The sequence below is a fragment of the Cimex lectularius genome, unplaced genomic scaffold (assembly GCF_000648675.2).
Source record: "Cimex lectularius strain Harlan isolate CLEC.00 unplaced genomic scaffold, Clec_2.1 scaffold220, whole genome shotgun sequence".
In the NCBI taxonomy this organism is placed as follows: Eukaryota; Metazoa; Arthropoda; class Insecta; order Hemiptera; family Cimicidae; genus Cimex; species Cimex lectularius.
The window spans coordinates 377,991-388,587 of record NW_019392830.1 but is presented as its reverse complement, the minus strand read 5'-3'; the positions used below and the strand labels follow the sequence as shown (position 1 = coordinate 388,587).

General features: G+C 35.9%; 1 non-coding gene across 1 annotated transcript; it reads right to left on the bottom strand.

The window, feature by feature from the left end:
• Positions 1–10,121: 10,121 nt before the first annotated feature.
• On the bottom strand, positions 10,122–10,194 carry Trnae-uuc. The gene has a single exon. It is a non-coding gene; the product is annotated as a tRNA-Glu (tRNA).
• Between the last annotated feature and the right edge of the window lie 403 nt (positions 10,195–10,597).

Genomic DNA, 10,597 nt, shown 5'->3' with positions numbered 1-10,597 from the left:
ATATACAAATATATTTTTGACTTCCTAGAAGATAGTGGAATAGATATATAGACTATTTAAACAATAATCTATGTCCGGGAGGCCTGCCCGCGCGGCCGGGGCNACAACTAAAAAAAAAAAAATAAAATAAAAAATAAAAAAAATTTATATTTAAATTCAATACACATATTTTGTACTTTTATTTATATGTTTTCAATAAATATAATTTCTGTAAAAAAAATTTTAATACCTTTTTTGCATACCTTTTAAATACGTATTTAATTGCGGCTCGCGAAAAATTTCAAATTTTGAAAAATGGCTCGGACTATCAAGGAGCTTGACCACCCCTGATATATACTATACTATATATATTACTACTGCTATATATATACTTTTTTTTTACAAGCTGTACAGCTTATTGTACTTTATCCCTGGCTCCATATTTTTTTTTTTGGGGGGGGGGCTCGCAACAGAAATGTGAACTTGAGCCCCTCATTTTTGAAGGGGGTTGGGACCAAATTCAGGGTCGCTGAGATCTAATCCCGCCCCTTCCATTGATGAGTGTCAATTTCCTCCAATTGCGGCCACCGGTCCCCTTAGGCGTCAGAAAAAATCCAGAGGCGACGGGGGGGGGATCGAACCCATGACCACGGGATATATTTACTACTACATACCAGAGTTGGGCAAAATCAAACTAATTCAATCATGATTAAGAATTTTGATTGAAGTTTAATCATGATTGAATTAGTCATGAGTAAATTAATCATTATATGATTTACTCATACCTCATGATTGCATTAATTATGATTAAACTTCAATCAAAATTCTTAGTCATGATTGAATTAATTTGATTTTGCCCAACTCTGGCTACAATGACCAACTTACCAAAATCCAACCGACTCCGGATAAAAATTTTCAGATGAGAGTCGTGCTCAAGGCCTACCTTCAAAAAGTATTATCATAAATGAAAACCAAAGTTACATAATTATTCTAAATGTCTATTTTATTACAATCAAGACACCTAGATGGTGTATTTTTCCAAATAATGGAAAAATCTCTCCTTTTAAGTGGAATAAATTTTAAATCAGAGAAATATTTTTTCCATTGATCTCATATGTATACATATTTACTTTTCAAAGCGTAGCTTATTCTAGGATTTTTTTATTTTATTTTATTATTATTATTATCTTCACTAATTTCGTGGTCCGCTTGACCAATTAATACTTTACAATTAATTAAGGTTTTTAGTTGAGATGAATAAAAGTTAATGGCACGAGAGGGATTCGAACCCACGACCTTCGGCTAGATACGCCGCTGCTCTACCACCTGACCTCGATCCAGTCAGACATCAACTCATGAAAAGTGGCAAAAGGAGGGAAAACTCATAAGGTGGGGTTGAGATGGGAAGTTAGTGTCNTTATCGATATTTAGTCATGACTAACTATATTGTGACTAATGACTAAATTAGTCACTTACTACCAATCATGACTAACGGTCTGAGTGATCAATCATTAATCATTAGACATGACTAATTTTTGCCCAACTTTGCTATATACTATATATATAGTATAGTAGTAGCAGTAGTCTAAGCTAGATTATATCAGATGTAGATTTACTTGACGTGGCCAAAGAATATTATGCACATTATGTTTTAGGGAGCTACTGTTTCTTATTTAACTTTAGGCTTTTCATAACCTCCATGGCCTTCATGTTGTCTTAGACCGTTACTGTAACACATAATATTTTGCACTGCTTCTCCTAATAATTTTAAAAGATAAATGGCAATGTCCTGATAACAGACCTGCAATCAAAAATTAGTCCGGCTTTTCTACAGTTGGTCTGTAATGGCATAGGCGAGATTTTTTTTGAGTGGGGTTCTTTTTTGGGCAAAAGGATTTTAGTACTAATGGGGATGAGGTCCTCCTTGGCTTGTCCATAACTTAGACAGGAAGCCTCATTTGCTTCCTTTTATATTTTAGTAACAGAGTCTAATCGTACTGAGAAGAGCAGGGACGGTATCGGTGGTAAGAGACGGCTATGTGCAGCGTATAGCGTGAGAGCCCATGGCAGATGGTTGAAGAAGCGAATGTGCCGAGTAAGGAGAGTGAAAAGTCATCACCGGCTGATGAGTGAGCTAGCTGTTCAAAAGACCCTGTTGCTTGTCCTCGTTGTTTCGATACTGTGAGAATTGCTTCTGTTGGCTACTTGCTTCATCAGTGTGAAAGCTGCATTCTCATTGGCTGATGCTTGTTAGAAGGAAGAATTATCGATAATGTATAGATTGTAGATACTTATGTCCAAGATTCGAGACTATTATTAGCAGATCTTCAGTATAAGAATGAAGACTATAGATAGCTAGGTGATAAATACTGAATAGTAATGATGATTGTTTTTAACAATGGATACCAGGAACTAGAAGATTACCCCCTGAGCACTGGAGCTGTTCAGCTTATTGTACTTTTTCCCTAGCTCCATTTTTGGGAGCACCCCAGTGTGCCGGTGTTCTTCATCGAAGAAATTCATGTTTAAAGTGTGTTAGGACTAAATTCAGGTTCAGTGAGATCTGATCCCGCCCCTTCCATTGATGTCAATTGCGGCCAACGGTCCCCTTAGGCGTCAGAAAAAAAGTCCAGAGGCGACGGTGGGGATCGAACCCACGACCGCGGGATCTACTAGCCGAGGGTCTGACTTAATCATTCGGCTACCGCCCCTCCCCAGTAATGATGATTAGTCGAAATAAGTTAAATTCACGCTAAAAATTGAACCATGGATATGGATGTACCAACAGAATAGCTGGCCTAACGCTGGGACTAACTTTAAACTGAAGAGTTCCGACATACATATAAAGCTGACTTAGGCACTCTCCCTCAATTTCCTAGCAAAACAATTGAGCTTAAAATAAAACGGTTAAACCTTTTATTACTAAACTAATTCAGGCTAAACTCGTGCTTTTGAGGTGAAAATAGAAAACGCCAATGATACCGTTGAAGATGTGAACTGGAGAATGAACCAATTAAATCCAACCAATTGGTTATTGGGTACTATAAGAAGTTTTACCCAAAAACCAATCACCTCGAGGGCACTGACGAAATAAACTAGACTTTTCTTCCGTCAGCGCAATTATATTTATAACGAACATAACACCTTACCATTTTTTCAAATTGTGCAGTACTTTTTGCGATAACCACAATTTTACAGTTATCCGCAGATGAGAGACAGTCCCCTAGCTTGTTGGCCACCTTGTCTGATCGAAATAACCTCAGACGTGCAAGAAAATAAGAAAATGCTTATTTCAGGAGAAAAATGTAGTCGGGAAGATTAATTTATGTAAGAGTGAGCCACCGTCTCAGCAAAAGTACAACTTACAATCAGTACAGAACATCAGACCGTAAAAAGTTTTGATCTTTCTGGCATTATTTAAAACAAGGGGCATTATTTAAATTATTTGCATTACAAAAAAAAACTAATAATCGGCAACCAATTGGTAATAAATCAGCATATGATAGCCGCGAAACGTCGACTTCTCTGATAACTGGTCCCATAAAATATAAATATCACCGTAATGAATCCAGCCAAATGTCGTCAGTCGTCCTTCACCAGAGAAAAAGGTCTCAAAAAGGGTTCAAAGAACAGAAACGAAGAAATCCTTGTTGATTCTTCTTTCATTTTTGGCATTTTTAACGGATTAAAATTCTAACTGTCCAGATTCTCAAAGAATACAAATATCCTCATTAGAATTTATTTGTGATTCGTATAATTTTTGACCGTGCGAAATAAAATTATTGGTCTCTACAAACAGGTAGTCACAAAGGTTCGTTTTTTTATGCCGTCAGTTTATCTATTGATCTTACACTCTTTCTCACTTTATTCGACCTTCCACTTTCTTTTGTCTTATACTGTATTGGGATGGAAAATTCAAAAGATATATTTTTCAAATGCAACCTGTTTCATAAAATTCGAAATGTTTCTCCCTTCCTTCTTTCCTCTCACTCTCCATTTCTTCCTTCTCTCACTCTCTCTCTGTATCTATATTTATCTCTACCTATCAATCTCACTTAATGTATAGATTTATTTATGAATTTACCTGTCAAAATGTCTATCTCTCTCTATCTCATATTTATCTTTCTTTCTCTCTCTCTTTCTCTCTAACTATCTATCTCACTCTGTCTATTTATGTATGAATCTACCCGTCAGAATATCCTATCTCTATCTCTTACTTTCTTTCTCTCTCTCCTCCTTTTTCTTTTTCTCTTTCTCTTTATCTCTCTATATATTTATTTAGTTATAAGTTGTGTATCATCTGTCTAAATGTCTACTTACCTCTACCTCTCTCTGTCTCTCTCTATCTCTCTTTCTCTCTCTACCTATCTATTTTATATGTATCTAGTTATGCTTGTCTCTCACTCTCTTTTTCTGTCTATTTGTCTAATTTTTTTTATCTGTCCATCTAAATTTCGCATGTATCTCTTTTTTTTCTTGTTCTCACTTTTTATCTTTCTCTTTATCTCTCTATATATTTATTTAGTTACATGTTGTGTATTATCTGTCTAAATGTCTACCTACCTCTATCTCTCTCTCTATCTCTCTCTGTCTCTCTCTATCTTTCTTTCTCTCTCTACCTATCTATTTTATATGTATCTAGTTGTGCTTTTCTCTCACTATCTTTTTCAGTCTATTTATCTAATTTTTTTCCTGTCCATCTATATTTCGCATCTCTCTCTTCCTTTTTCTTTTTCTCACTTTTTATCTTCCTCTATTTCTCTTTTTATATTTATTTAGTTATATGTTGTTTATCATCTGTCTAAATGTCTACTTACCTCTATCTCTCTCTTACTCTCTCTACCTATGTATTTTATATGCAAAAAATATGTATCTAGTTGTGCTTTTCTCTCACTTTCTTTTTCAGTCTATTTATCTAATTTTTTTACCTGTCCATATATTTCGCATCTCTCTCTTCCTTTTTCTTTTTCTCACTTTTTATCTTCCTCTATATCTCTTTTTAAATTTATTTAGTTATATGTTGTGTATCATCTGTCTAAATTTCTACTTACCTCTATCTCTCTTTGTCTCTCTCTATCTTTCTTTCTCTCTTTACCTATCTATTTTATATGTATCTAGTTGTGCTTTTCTCTCACTTTCTTTTTCAGTCTATTTATCTAATTTTTTTCCTGTCCATCTATATTTCGCATCTCTCTCTTCCTTTTTCTTTTTCTCACTTTTTATCTTCCTCTATTTCTCTTTTTATATTTATTTAGTTATATGTTGTTTATCATCTGTCTAAATGTCTACTTACCTCTAACTCTCTCTACCTATGTATTTTATATGTAAAAAAATATGTATCTAGTTGTGCTTTTCTCTCACTTTCTTTTTCAGTCTATTTATCTAATTTTTTTATATGTCCATATATTTTGTATCTCTCTCTTCCTTTTTCTTTTTCTCACTTTTCATGTTCCTCTTTATCTCTCTATATATTTATTTAGTTATATGTTGTTTATCATCTGTCTAAATGTCTACCTACCTCTATCTCCCTCTGTCTCTCTCTATCTCTTTCTTTCTCTACCTATCTTTTTTATATGTATCTAGTTGTTCTTGTCTATTACTCTCTTTTTCTGTCTATTCATCTGAATTTTTTTCTATCCGTCCATCTGTATTGCGTCTATCTATCTTTGTGTATGATTCTGTCTATATTTGTTGGCAACTCTATCTTTATTTGTGTGGTGGTTAGTGACCGTTAGTCGATAATTATTCAGGAATCGTGAGATGCAGTCTGGTGTAATGTAGGTTTCAGAAAAACATTTTCTTTATCGTGCCAACGTTTCGATCTTTATTGAGCCCTGAAGATGATCTCAATAAAGATCGAAACGTTGGCACGATGAAGAAAATGTTTTTCTGAAACCTACTTCACACCAGACCGCATCTCACGATTTCTGAATAATCTATCTTTATTGCTCTATCTGCTTTTACTTTTTTATTATCGTGGATCTTTCTTAGTCTCTTTCTTTTATCTTCATCTCCTTGTCGTTCTTTAATTCTACATCGCTCTCCCTCTTTTAGTCTGCCTTTTCCTCTCTCTCTCTCTCTCTCTCTCTCTCTCTCTCTCTCTCTCTCTCTATCTATCTTTCTGTCTATCTATCTATTTCTCTCTGTCTCTCTCTTTCGCTTTCTCTCTATCTATCTGCATATCAATCTATTTATCTTCTCTTTCTTTATTCATTTTTNCTCTTCCTGCTTTTACTTTTTTATTATCGTGGATCTTTCTTAGTCTCTTTCTTTTATCTTCATCTCCTTGTCGTTCTTTAATTCTACATCGCTCTCCCTCTTTCACTCTCTCTCTCTCTCTCTCTCTCTCTCTCTCTCTCTCTCTCTCTCTCTCTCTCTCTTTATCTATATTTCAGTCTATCTATCTATTTCTCTCTGTCTCTCTCTTTCGCTTTCTCTCTATCTATCTGCATATCAATCTATTTATCTTCTCTTTCTTTATTCATTTTTTTCATTCTTCCATAAACCTTTCCATCTTTTTAATATTCTCGCTCTTATCACGTCAGGTCATAATAAACAGAAGTGTAATACTGTCGAATACATTTTTTGACAGTTCGAAGCAGGAAACTGCTGTTAGATTTCAAGCTACCGAGGCGCCAAAAGTCGGAGATAAGAGGTCATCATTCGCACAAAACTTTACACAAAAATCTATGGAGGTGGTGCTAAAATGGCGGGTTTATAGCACAATTGAGGACACTCCCATCAAAAACAGACGTTCCAAAAATCATTGAAAAGTCTTGCAATTATATTATTATAGATGTGTCCCGATAGGCGGTAGTATGTCAAACGAGAATGAGAACGAGAATCAGAAGTGATAAAACTGCAAAGATAAATCTATCAATCAAAACTGTACAATAAAGATACTATCGAGTTTTAAAAAATGCGCCTTATTTGTCAAGTGTCAACTCGATATTTATGCGGGCGCGTGTGTCCCAATGCTGAAAACTGTTGCAACTGCAATATGGCTAACAGAACACGTGATCAGTTAAATAAATGAATTCTAGATTGTATTTGATGTATTCGAAAAAAAATCTTGCTATTTACAAGAGATCATCCATTTACTATATCATGGAAGTATTGCGAAATCCAAATCGTAATCCCTCTTTCCCAAATAACCTCCGTTCAATATCTATCCTTTCTAACCTTGCTAGCCTGTTGAAAATTTATCTAAAAATGTATGCATATTTAGAGGATTCATCTCCTTGATCCAGTTAAATCTGGCTTCCTGGCTTTTCCACGCCATCCACCGTTCTAAAAATCCCCACCGAAATGCAGACGCTGTTGACTAATGAAAAATCACCTTTGTTCTTTTCTATTTTTTTTTTCTAAAGGTTTTGAAACCGTCAGTTATTTCCTACTCCTTGCTTAATTAAAAACTTTATCTCACAGTGTCATGCAGTGGTTCGAGCGGTTTTGGTTGGTTCTTTTATTTCAGACCGTCACGACTAAGCTCCTGATCTGAATGAAACCTCTTCCCAGTCCATCACTTCTGGTGACCCTCTAAGCTCAGTTGAGTCGACTCTGCTTACCATTTTGCTGTTACTTTACAACTTCCTAAAAATCTATAAAACATTGCTTCCATCGCCTTTACCCAGACGGCTTCAATTTATTTCTCCTTACTCACAAATTCCAATTTTAAGAATTTGGTGGGACTTCAAATCAATTAAATCCTGGGTTTAAAACGGGCTTAACTTAAACATATTATAACCATTTTCAAATTGGAGCGGGAGTGCACGAGAGTTCGCTTGATGCGCGGCGGCTCCGGAGACGAGGAACGCGTGGCGACGAGAGAGGTGGCTTGTCTTTTTTTGTGGTTTGCGCTCTTGTTTTTTTTTTTTTTTTGCTCGGAGACGACAAGTGGACGTTTTCTGGATTCAGCGGCTTTTTTTACGGAGGGAAGAGATCTTTCTGGACGTCGGACTGCACAACCGGCTTCATACGAGTTCGACAACTATTTGCCTTGGACTTTCAACGAGCTGCAGGGTAATCACTTGTCCAGAGAACATTTTATTTTCATTTGTTCACTTTTGTCAATTGATTTTTTTTATTATTGCCGGCACAATGTTTTTTTTGTTTTCTTAATTTATTATAAAAAGGCCTTAATCAGTGTTGTTCATTTTTAAATATAGAAAAGATACTTATTTTGTATTATTTTATTTTAATTTAAAAAAAGGGGAATTTATTCTGTTTTGTTCATTTTTGTTTTTTCAAAAAATAGAAAAAAAGGTGTTCATTTGTATTTAATTGCTGTGGTTATTTTTATTTCATCTCAAAAGGCCTGAAACAACTGTCCTGATCCCACCACGACAATTTTATAAGATTTTTTTATTTTTATTTTTGTTTTAAATATATATTGTATTTTATAAGTGGTAGCAGAGCGTGGTTCCAAGGCAAATAGTTGTCGAACTCGTATGAAGCCGGTTGTGCAGTCCGACGTCCAGAAAGATCTCTTCCCTCCGGAAAAAAGGCCGCTGAATCCAGAAAACGTCCATTTGTCGTCTCCGAGCAAAAAAAAACGAGAGCGCAATCCACAAAAAAAGACAAGCCACCTCTGCCACCTCTCTCGTCGCCACGCGTTCCTCGTCTCCGGAGCCGCCGCGCATCAAGCGAAATCTTGTGCACTCGCGCTCCAATTTGAAAGTGCTTATAATGTAAAAGTCCCAGGCTATTGTGTTCACATGCAGTTTCCTACTCTATTCTTTATTTCCTCTCTCTTAATTTACCACAAAGAATCACCCCGTTTCTTTCTGTACTATCGCCAAGAAATTGGGATTGTCCTTAAACAGACTTGATCCTGTCAGCACCATATATCCCAGAACTTCTTTCAGTCCCGTACTGCAAGCCACCTTCTCCTCTATGGACGCATAAACTTTCACCTTGATTACGGATGTGTACTGTCAGCTTGAAGTAAAGACTAACGTTTTATGAAGTATTTAGTACGTTTTATCTTGGGATCCCCAAAGAAGTCCCCCACTGGTGATGTACCCTGACTTGAAAAGTTTTACACTTATTACCTCAAGAAATACTTCCTTGATTCCTTCCTCTGTTAGATTTTATACCTCTGTAAACACTCCCGCCCCTATCCTCCTAAACACATAACTATTGGTTTCTATCGTACCTACTTCATCCTCCCACATATGGAATTTCCATATTCACTTTATCCGCCGAGCTCTATTCTTTTCCACCTTAATCTGTCTGTTAGATTGTCCTTCCAACTTGGTATGTAAGATACTTAATGGTCATTTTTTAGTTTTAGTTACACCGTTATTTGTTACAATTAATTAAGGTTTTTAGTTGAGATAAAAAAGTCAATGGCACGAGCGCGATTCGAACCCACGATTTTCGGCTTGATACGCCGCTGCTCTACCACTTGAGCTATCGTGGCCTCGATCCACTTGGACACTAACTTCCCATCTCAACCCCACCTTTCGAATTTTCCCTCCTTTTTTATCTCAACTAAAATAGTTAATTAATTGTAATATATTAATTGGTAGTTACTTTTTATTGCGTTTCGTGGTCCGCTTGACTAAATAAATTCTTTCAATTAACTGAGGTTTTGGTTGTGATAAAAAAGCCAGTGTCACAAGCGGGATTCGAACCCACGGCCTTCGGCTAAATACGCCGCAGAATAATGACAAAAAGGAGGGAAAATTCAAAAGGTGGGGTTGAGATGGGAAGTTAGTGTCCGAGTGGATCGAAGTCAGGATAGCTCAAGTGGTAGAGCAGCGGCGTATCAAGCCGAAGGTCGTGGGTTCGAATCCCGCTTGTGACACTGACTTTTTTATCTCAACATTAATTAACCATATTAATTTTCAATTAATTATTCTTTCTACCAAAAACATTAGATAAAAAAATAATTAATTGAAATTCTTATTTTAATAAATAAATTTATTTCTTACCATATCGTTTTGCCTGTAAAAATATATGGAAATTTATAAAAATAAGTAGATTTTACTGGTTTCCTGAAGTTCCTGAAATGAATCGAAACACTTTTCTGAAACTTTAAGCCCCCTTGAATAACTATTTATGAACATAAAAGACTCTAGATAAGACTATACAAAAAAATCAATTAATTAAGATTTTTGTTGAGATAAAAAAGTCATGGTCACAAGCGGGATTCGAACCCACGATCTTCGGCTAGAAATGCCGCTGCTCTACCACTTGAGCTATCGTGACCTCGATCCACTCGGACACTAACTTCCCATCTCAACCCCACCTATTGAATTTTCGCCATCATTAAACAAATTACAATCATTACTTATCCCGCTCTTGACATTGACTTTTTTTATCTCTAATAAAAACCTTAATTCATTGAATGATATTAATTGGTCAAGAGGATCTCGAACGCTCGGACGCTAACTTCCTATCTCAACCTCACCTTTTGAATTTTCTCTCCTTTGGGACTCCTTGAAAAATGGCAAAAAGGAGGAAAAATTCAAAAGGTGAGGTTGAGATGGGAAGTTAGTATCCAAGTGGATCGAAGCCACGATTGCTAAAGTGGTAGAGCAGCGGCGTATTTAGCCGAAGGTCGTGGGTTCGAATCCCGCTCGTGCCATTGACTTTTTTTATCTCAACCAAT